Source organism: Acinonyx jubatus, chromosome A1 (genome assembly GCF_027475565.1).
Source record: "Acinonyx jubatus isolate Ajub_Pintada_27869175 chromosome A1, VMU_Ajub_asm_v1.0, whole genome shotgun sequence".
Taxonomy (NCBI): Eukaryota; Metazoa; Chordata; class Mammalia; order Carnivora; family Felidae; genus Acinonyx; species Acinonyx jubatus.
In genome coordinates, this window is record NC_069380.1 from 187,038,303 (window position 1) to 187,048,433 (window position 10,131).

Consider the following 10,131-nt stretch of genomic DNA (forward strand, 5'->3'; position numbering starts at 1 on the left):
GAGAAACACAAAGGCCCCTCAGTTCCTGGCTTTCTTTGAGGGGCCCAACTGTACTTTGCTTTCTGTGTAAACACATAATGGCCAACTGTAATAAAAACTCTACTTTCACCTTTATTTTTGCCAGCGGGGCTCTTTCTGGGTTTTGCAGAAAATCTGTTCCTAAGTCAGAAAACCAAGGTTGAATTCAATTAGTACCTGCTTCCCAATTACCCAATTCCTCCCTAGTTATCGTATTCAGTGACACAGATAACACAAGTTAGAAGTGCTTCGATTCACATTCACAAAGATGCACCATGAAATCATAGTAACTTGGAGTAAGTGGCAGAAAAAATGAGAGCCGAAGGAGTCACGCAAACATTTCCCTCTCGTGCTGAGTGCTGGGCACATCACGTCATGTCAGCAGAGGCTTCATAAGGTAGTGAGAGGGGGGCAATTTCAACTCACTGCTACTCCTAAAGTGTGCACTTGAGAGATGGCGCTCTTCCCAGAGCTGTCAATCTTCCAGCATTCACGATCCTGAAAATCGATTTAATAGAACATTTTAAAGGAACTTTTTCAAAACTTTATGCCAAAAAGAAAAAAGAAAAAGAAAGAGCAAGGTGTTAATTGCACTTTAGAGCTTCAGGTGCTTTTCAGTCCAGGATCTCAAAGTATTTGATGAACTCTTATTTCACAAAGCCTTGCTTTACCCCTTAGTGGGAACAGATCAGTATTGTTGAGTTCATTTTACAATATGGAGAAACTGAGGCCCTACTCAAAAAAGACGAGAATGTCACTGCTTCCAATTTTTGACTTCAAGAGGAATTAAGAGGAAAATGTGGCTCATTTAGATCATAGGCTTTGTAATTGCCTCAGATTGAGATATCATGTCATGCATATTTCAGTTGCAAATACTCTACTCAAGATGTCAAGTTTCACTGGCCAGTATGCCATTGCCACAAGATTGGAAACATGCAGGCAGCTAATAGCCTACATCCTTACAATTATACAAACAAAAATGGAAAGAAAGTGCATTTATCCAAGCTTCTTTTTTCTAAAAATCTCAAGGAAGAATTCTGACTGAGTGGTTTGGGTTTGCATGCCCACACTGGACCAATTGCTGAGGTTAGAGAGATGCATACTGTGATCGGCCAGGCCTAGGCCACATGTGTCACCCTTCATGACCAATGGGAGCATGGAATACCACCAGAAAAAGATGATTAGCCAAGATATAACCAGCAGAGGAATTGTGGCCTGAGCAGCCATCCCAAATTGTGTCTTCAATAAACCTTCTACCTCAGCAAAAAGAGGTAGCCAAATGCACACATCTTATCTTCTCCCTGTCTTAAGCCCTCTAATATAAAGATGACTTGGCCCTAAATCTTTGTGTGTGCACACACTTGATATCTTAGGGTAAAATCTTAGCAGAGGCACACCTGGGTCAAATGATACTCACATTTTTTTAGGGTTTTGATCCTCTTTGCTGACCTGCTTTTCGGAAAGGGGGTACAAATTTACATCCCTACCAGTGTGTGGATGTATTATCATTATTATTTTTATCTGATTCCTAAAGAAAAGTCAAACATACCATAAAATGGCCAATAGGAGACAGAAAAGAGAAGAAGGAAAAGATCCAAATAAATTACCACTTAAACAATCAAGATTAGAACTGAGAAATGTTTGTCCTGATGAGGTATGAATGAAATCTGGCAAAAGATAGATGATGCTGGATACTTATCTATGAGCAACGGCCATGACCTTTCAGAATCAGGCAGCAATGTGAATAAGAAGTGTCCCTCATGTCAGGCAGCTGAGCATTTAGAAGTAGCTGGCCATGCATAGCTTACTTCCCCAGTCTCCTCTGACAAGAAAACCAGATGAACTCCCGGCAGCATGCAGATGGGATTATGTTTCTCATGTTTCTCAAAGATCACAACCCATTGAAGCCAGGGCAACGCACCTGTCAGAGGCAGACTCTGCCCCATAACTGCCCCGATGAACTGTGGGCTAATTGCCACTGGCAAAAATAATCTCCACATATTCCAGCAGGCATCATAAATAACAAGGGGCTCTGTGACAGTGCATTATGACAAGGTCTCAATCGCTCTTATCTTTTACTAGAGTGGAGCTTGTGCATTTGTGTTACTAATGAATCTTTCTCATTTGTGCAAGTGATGTTTCCATTTGACAATGACATGAACATAAAGCAGAGGTTTATGGAGGTTAATTTACTCCATTGTGAGAGGTTCATTATTTAACCTGACGTTGAGGACAAAACAATGTAGCTTAATAGATGACAAATAGAAATTAGTTGTGATGAATTTTGCCATTTAACTCTAGCAGGCTTACTGACTGTTTGCCATAAACATGGCAAGAAAGCAGGAGTTAAACTCTCTGTGGGTGGGGTTTGCTCCCGCTGCTTTTTTCAGGGTACCATGCAAGGATCAGGAAACCTTCATTGGGAGGGTCTATTGGAAACAAGTGATGTCCAGTTACACAAAAGACTCTGGAGCCCTATGGTAATGCCCTGTCATTTGGTCATGTTTTACTGGATTGCTTTTCTTTAACACCAGATAAACAATTGACCTACAAGCCTAGACACTAGAAGTCGTATTGAATTTTGATAGATGTTAGCATTAGCATCTAAAGCCCTACACTTGTGCCTTTTTTTTTCTTTCACATGAAGGTAGCTGAGCAATAACAGGAATGAGCTATAATTCTACGGTCAGAGTTTATGTTTGAATTCCAGACCAACCAGTCAGTAACTAGATGGTTTTCCTAGTTAGTTATTCAGCTTTTCCTCACCTCAGTTTCCTCAACCATAGAATGAGAATGATAATAGTATTTACCTCGTATTATAGATCAGGATGGGATCCTGGGGTAGGAGAGGTACATACAACTTGGAATTTATATGGAGTCAATGTTCTTGAATAATGGTTAGAAATTCAGTCATTTTTTATTTTTTCCCCTCCATCAAGACATACTATTTGCAAGAAAACCAGGATATGTCATTTACACCATCATACAATCAGTGTGCTCCGTGCCCCAAAGGTACCTGCATTTGTACATGCCTTTTCACCATAGAGAGAAAGACTGTTCCCAGGTTAAGGAATTTTAAGTCCAACTGATTGGGTCAAGAGGGAAAGAAAGGAAAAGAACATTTTAGGCAAAACGGACAGCCTAAGCAAGGCTCTGCATTAGTAAGGAGTATGGGAAATAAAGAAATTCAGTATATTCAGACCACAGCAATCCAGAAGGTCATGTAGGAGAAATAGGCAGGGCCAAGACTTTGCAGACCTTTGAAGGCCAAGGTGAAGAGTTCTTGTCTTCACCCAAAGAGCAATGAATGACTGGAATGCCAATGTCCTAACCAGAGTTATAATCTGTTTAGACCTATTTTAAACAGATTAACTCTGGAATTATATGCAAAGTAGCTTGGGAAGCAGGCAAGAGTAGATGCAGTCAGACCAGACTGGAAGGTATTGCAGTGGCCCAGACAAAGATGACAGTGACTTTAGATGAAGTGCTGGTAGATAAAGAGAAGTAGAAAGATTTGATAAATGTGTAGGAGGTAAAATTAACTGGAATCGGCAATGGATTGGATACGGGGATAAAGAAGAAGGGGGTATCCCTGATGACTTGCATGAGTCACTGAGCCCAGCACCCTCATTTAGAAATAAAAGAATGAGCCTCAAGGAGAGTGCATTGATTTTCCAAAAATCAACATATGCCTATTAGTGACAGAGTTCATAACATGTGCTACGTGTATATGGTATCTATACATATGATACATATACATAAGAGAGAAACAGAAAAGGTATTTGTGTGTATACTCTGTGTTGATACACATGTATCTAGGATATATTTATATAAACTAAAACTTTGAGCACTATTTTATCTCTAAATAAAAGTTAGAAATCCTATGCTCACCTCCTATCTCTATAAACTGCATCCCTGTGACATATTACTCATATTCTGTGCTTGTTTTTCTAAGCTGCAGAGTATATATACAACCCTCTATATACTTTCTTTTATCTATCCACTGTGTGGCCACCTCTTTTTTATTGTTATTCTGGCTTCTATTCAATTTATTAGCTTGTGGTCTATGAAAGCATATTTTAATAATTTTGAAGGAATCTTTTCATCATGGAAGCTTGTCTAAAGAAGGCCTGGAATAATCAGTATTTCAGATTTTTAGTACACTCCAGCCCCTTCCCCCACCACACACACATACTCATATATGTTTTGCTATTTTAAAGAAAGAGATTTAACAGCCATAAGGCACTTTTAAAAATAACATTCACATCTGGGCTGACCACCTGTATGCCAAAATTTAGCTTGATGTTAATTAAAACAGGCATGTTATAAACCTCAGGAAATGGCAGCTGACCCCTAACTATGAATGTAATGCTATAATAATACGTAGTAAAAATAAGACATTTTGAGGCTGTTGCCCAAACCACTCATGCATTAAAATTCTCACCACTGTATACTCTGCGAGAGGACGGGTAAATCAACTGCAGAAGTGGTCCAACCAAAAAATAATAATGATAACAATTCGAAGAGTAAGAGCCATTCATTCATTCAACAGATGGCTGTCCTGGACAGACATCAGAATTCTGCCTCATGAGGAAGATTCTGTGTGGAGTTTGGAAGATTGATTGGCTCTATCCTGCCAGATACAATAATAGTATCAATGCAGCTGGTATTTATTGAATACTTTACTACGTGTCTTAACCGAGATGATTTCATTTAATCCTAACAACCCTCCAAGGTAGGTGCCATGATTATCCCCATTTTACAGATGATGAAACAAAGGCTTAAAAGATTTATTTACCCTCAGTGGGTGGTACAGTGGCAGAGCTGGGACTGGAATGCAGGCCATATGACCCCATGGCCACAGAAGCCTGCCCTCACTCCTGCTTGGACCTGTTCCATCTGTAAACTCACCCCATTCGTTTCATACCTACCCACGACTGACCTCCTGCATTTTCTACCACCTCCTTTCCTGATCCTTTTTTGTCACTTTACTCCCATGTGACCCCAGAGCTTCTCCCATTTCCTTTTCACTCTCCCATCAGCCCACTCATTTGAAGCCACTTCTCTTAATTGCCTCTGACACCCAGGCATTTGACAGCTCAGCTTTTGCTCTGCTTTTCATTTGATCCAGCTATTTGCCACTGCCTCTGAATGCTAAAATTGTCCTCTTTCTCCTTGCACCTTAAATTTTTGCTTCATAAAGCAGGGTATTGGAAATTTGCATTTTAGGACATGTATATATAGAATGCAACTAGGTAGAGTAACATATATTTATCTGCAACTGGATATTAGAATACACAGACACTGGCACTTAAAAAACAAAACAAACCAGGATTCTCTATTGTACAAACTACATTGTCAGGAGTGCCCACTGGCACAGTCATGAATAGCACTTGAAGTGGTAAGTCTAAGTTCATGTCTAAAATTTCCATATTCTCTTCCAAATGTGAACTTTAAAAAACTTTAGGGGCACCTGGGTGGCTCAGTCAGTTGAGCATCCAACTTCAAGTCAGGTCATGACCTTAACAGTTAGTGGGTTCAATCCCCATGTTGAACTCTGTGCTGACAGCTGGGAACCTGGACCCTGCCTCAGATTCTGTGTCTCCCTATCTCTCTGCCCCCCCCCCCACTCATGTTATGTCTCTCTCTCTCTCATAAATAAATAACATTTTTTAAAATAAATAAATAATAAAAAGATTTAAAAACAAACTGTGAAATTCAACTGTTTTGCAGTTGCTGAAGCTATAATCATGGTTATACAAGGTATTCAAGAATCACTGAATCCACTGGATATGCAATATGCAACAAGATTTGACCAAACTCTGTCCCATAGGACCTCTAAGGCTTTAGGTATACTAGTTTGGATGCCAACTTTGAGTCAGAAATATCAAGGTTTTGTTCACATCTCCACACTTACTCACTAAGTGAATTTGGACAAGTCATTTAATTTCATCGTGCCTTGGTAAATAATCTTAAAATGTGAATGATTAAATAGAACCTTCCCTGTAGAATTCTGATGAGAATCAAATGAGAGAATACATTTAAAGTGCCTAATCTAGGATGCACACCAAAAATGGTATCATGTTGTTGTTAATACCAACTCTTTACAGGGGCACCTGGGTGTCTCAGTTGGTTAAGCGTCTGACTTCAGCTCAAGCCATGACCTCACAGTTCATGAGTTGGAGCCCCACATCGGTCTCTGTGCTGACAGCTCGGAGCCTAGAGCCTGCTTTGGATTCTGTGTCTCACTCTTTTTCAGCCCCTACCCTGCTTGCACTCTGTCTCTCTTTCTCAAAAATAAATAAACATTTAAAAATTAAAAAAAAAAATAGCAACTCTTTACAGTTGTTGCTCTTATCCTAGAAGTAGCTGCAGTAGTGTTTGCTGCAACAGCACATCCAAGTTCTGTACTTGGGAAATTCTGACTACTCCTTCCTTCTTCAGCCATACCAAACTGCAATTACCCCCAAACACCATAGTGTTTCATCTCTCCTGTGTCTTTTTATATATTATTCTCTTTTCCTGGAAATTTCAGTCCCCTATAAACTGGCCTAATGAAGTCCAAATCACTGTCTGAATCACAGATCAAATATTTGCAGTGATGTGAAGTTCACCCCAACTCCTCAAGACAGCCCTGAATATTCCTTATCCCACTTTTCTTAGAAGTGTCTCCCTACTAAACTGAGCTGGTGTAGAACAGGGACTATATTTTATTTTATTTTTGGTGCTATATTTCCAATACCCAGCATAGTGGCTGGTATACTGTAGAGACATATGTAGAAGCTTTGGCACCAAGGAACAGAACACCGCACCTAAAACTGCCTTAGCATTAAGGAAGCATGTCGTCTCATACAACATCAAGTACAGAGGCAGGGTAGGACCCAGGGCTCATTCGATGACTCAACATCCACATCAGGAACTTGGCTCTTCCCACCTTCCTGCTGCCATCTCAATGAGGCAGCCTTGCCTTATTCATGGGCATAAGATGGCTGCCCTACTCCAGGCCTCCCATCCAGGTACAATAATGACAAAGGAAGAACCATTTTTTTTCCTGTGTCTTATTTAGAGTAGCCAGAACCCTGTCTCCAACATACTTCTGAAATTCCATTTCCCAGGATTAGGTTTTATGTTCATTCCCAAATCATTCATTTGCAGGGGAAATGAGATTACCACAATTGCTGTAGGCTAGGGATCAGCAGTTTTTCTGTAAAAAGCCAGATTGTAAATATTTTAGGCTTGGAGAACCATACAGTCTCCATTGCAACTATTCAATGTGCCCTTACAGCACAAAAGCAGCCATAGACAATGTGTAAATAAATGAGTGCTGTTATGTTCCAATAAAACTATTTACGGATACTGAAATTCAAATTTTATATCATATTAATGTGTCATGAAATAGTCTTCTCTTGAATATTTTTCAACTATGTAAAAAAATCTTGAAACCATTCTTTGCTCAAAGGCCACATAAAAACAGGCAACAAATCAGATCTGGCCCAAGATCTATAGTTTGCCAACCCTTGGCTTACATTATTTGGAGTCAAATGTATGTTTAAGTGCCATCCACCATAATTTCCAAAGTGCATTATAAATACTTTAAAAAATTAAAGAAATAAATGATTAAAGAGAACACAGTTCTTGCTTAGGAGAAGTTCATAGGATATACATGTATATGATTTCCCCCAAAATATTTTTGAAATAATTGCTTTCCCTAATGATGGTAGAGTTAGCAGGACTAAACAAACAAAAATTGTGGTTTGTGACAGCTTAGATACTAAACTGTGAAAATGGAAGGTAAATAATTTTTTGTGTTAGGACGTGTGGGAAATACAGATTTAAAAAACTCTCCATGAATCTAAAGTCATAAAAGATTTGCTTTGATGGTAAGTAGGTGAAAGAGATTACTTAATGGGTGTTTTCTATGTTAACATCTTCTGACTTCACAATTTTCCAAACATAATGTTGCATGTATCCTGATGCAGGCAAGGAAATAATTATAGAGTAACTGCTTGCACTCAGTGTAAATTAATCAAATGTAAATTAAATAAACTGTAAATAGAAGAGATACTCCTTAGCTGATACAGCTAGTGAATCACCTCCATTATAGACTCATTTTTGCAAAATTACATCTAATCATAGTATTTTAAGATAGTGTTTGGCAAAACATCTCTAAATCTGTCAACAAAAGCAGCGATTACTTCTTTGCAGCTGAATACCTTTGCCAACAAACACCCATCTGTCTGGAAAGATTTATGTATGATTCTGCCTAAAGGCAGGGCTAAAATCTCAATGACCTCTGGAGTTTTCTTTCACCTTTGTGCTCTGAGAGTCAATAAAAATTCATTTTAGACTAATCGTACTACGATCCTTAAAAAGACTACAAACCTAAGATGTAATCAAGTCTGTTCCAAAAATCCCCAAAGTAAATATTCTTCTACGTAATTATATAACTTATTTTGCTTGGTCAACATTTTAATCTTGCTTGTCATTTGCTGCTTTAATAGAGTCCAACTCCTTAATATGGCTCATAAGACCCATTATAGCTGCAGTTGAAGTCAGTACTGTTCTTTATGCTCCACTGGTCTGATTTTCTCAGTTCTTCAAGCACGTTGTGCTTGCTTCCAGACCTTGGCCCATGCAGGTCCTTCTGCCTAGGCCACAATTCCACTCTCCTTATCTCACTCACCCCTCAGTGCAGTTAACATTTCCTCTTCCTTCAGGCCTTTGATTAGCTTGGAGGATCTGGAAGTCTCTGCTCCTCCCACCCCATCATGGATTAGGTGGACCTTTTATATGTATAGCATCCTATGCTTGCCTGGTCCTTTTGTAGTATTTATAATCGAAGTACTTTTCTGTGTATTTGTTAGTCTCCAGAGTTGAGGACAAGAACTGTGACTTACAATAATTACAATAAAAAATCATAGTAAAAAGTAGAGGAGTCCAGGTCATAAAGGGATTTATATGCCCTGCTAAAAAGTTTAGACTTTACCTTGAAGGGTTTTAAAAGAAACCATTGGAGACATTTGTCATGCTCATATATACCTTTTGTAATGATAACTTTGAAGAAATATCAGAGAATGGACTTCCAAAGAACAAAGGGATGGATGGTAAAAGATCCACACTAGAGGCAGCAAGACCACTTGGGAAGGGGTTACTGTACTCCAGGTGAGAAAGGACAGAGGTCTGATCTATCACCACGAATATTGTGAATGGAACATAGTGGCCATTTAGTAGGTGGAAATCTATACAGTGTGACCACCTGTGTATGAAAATGAAGGACTGGAAGGGAGAGAAATCAAGGCTTGGACAAGTAAATAGAGGATAGAGCTAGTCACATCAAAAGAAATCTTAGGAGAAGGAGCAAGTTGAGGCTGGGGGGAAAAGAAGATTAATTCCATTGCAGACATGTTGATTTCAAGGAGCCTGCAAAGTATCTAGGAAATGACCAATAGACATCTAGACCAATAGAAGAGAAGTCTAGACCAAAGGAAATGTGAAAGTCATCAGATTATAAAAAGCATTGAAGTCACAAGTGTGTAAGTTACTCAAAGAGAATGTATATTTAAAAAAGAAAAAGTAGAGGAGAGCTTGGCCAGAAGCTTGAACAATACCAACACTTCAAGGGTAGGGAAAAAGAAGGGAAGGGAATCTCATAAAGAAAATTGAGAAATAGCCAGAGAGGAGGGTAAAATCAAAGGAAGTATCATCAAAAGAAACAGTAAGTTCCAGAAGGCAGATATTATTAATCAGCTATGATTACATAACAATCACAAAATCTCAGTAAGAAAGCAAAATAAGTATTTATTAACCTACTCACATGTTCAGGTACAATGGCTCTTCTCAGGCTGCAGGGGTACATATTGGCTGGGACTGCTCTGCTCTATATGTCTCTCATTCTTTTGGGACCAGTAAGCTGTCTAGGTATAGTCTTTTCCCAGTGACGGCAGAAGCCCAAGAGAGCATATGGAAGCTTACGATGCCTTTTAAATCCTAGTTTAAGACTGGCGCTCTACCACTTCTGCCCATATCAATTGGCCAAAGTAACTCTCAAGGCTGAGCTCCACACCAGTGAGTGGAGAAATGATTAATAGGGACAAGAATTAGGACTGTGGCTGA

The 10,131-nt window shown here is 39.2% G+C and overlaps 1 long non-coding RNA gene across 2 annotated transcripts in view; it reads right to left on the reverse strand.

Moving 5' to 3' along the window:
* Positions 1 to 518, reverse strand: part of LOC128311044 (uncharacterized) — a 416,015-nt gene extending 415,497 nt beyond the window's left edge. For both annotated transcript variants that reach the window (XR_008288969.1, XR_008288971.1), the window contains exon 1: positions 445 to 518. This is a non-coding gene — a long non-coding RNA (uncharacterized LOC128311044). The remainder of the gene's footprint in view (positions 1 to 444) is intronic.
* Positions 519 to 10,131: the final 9,613 nt, after the last annotated feature.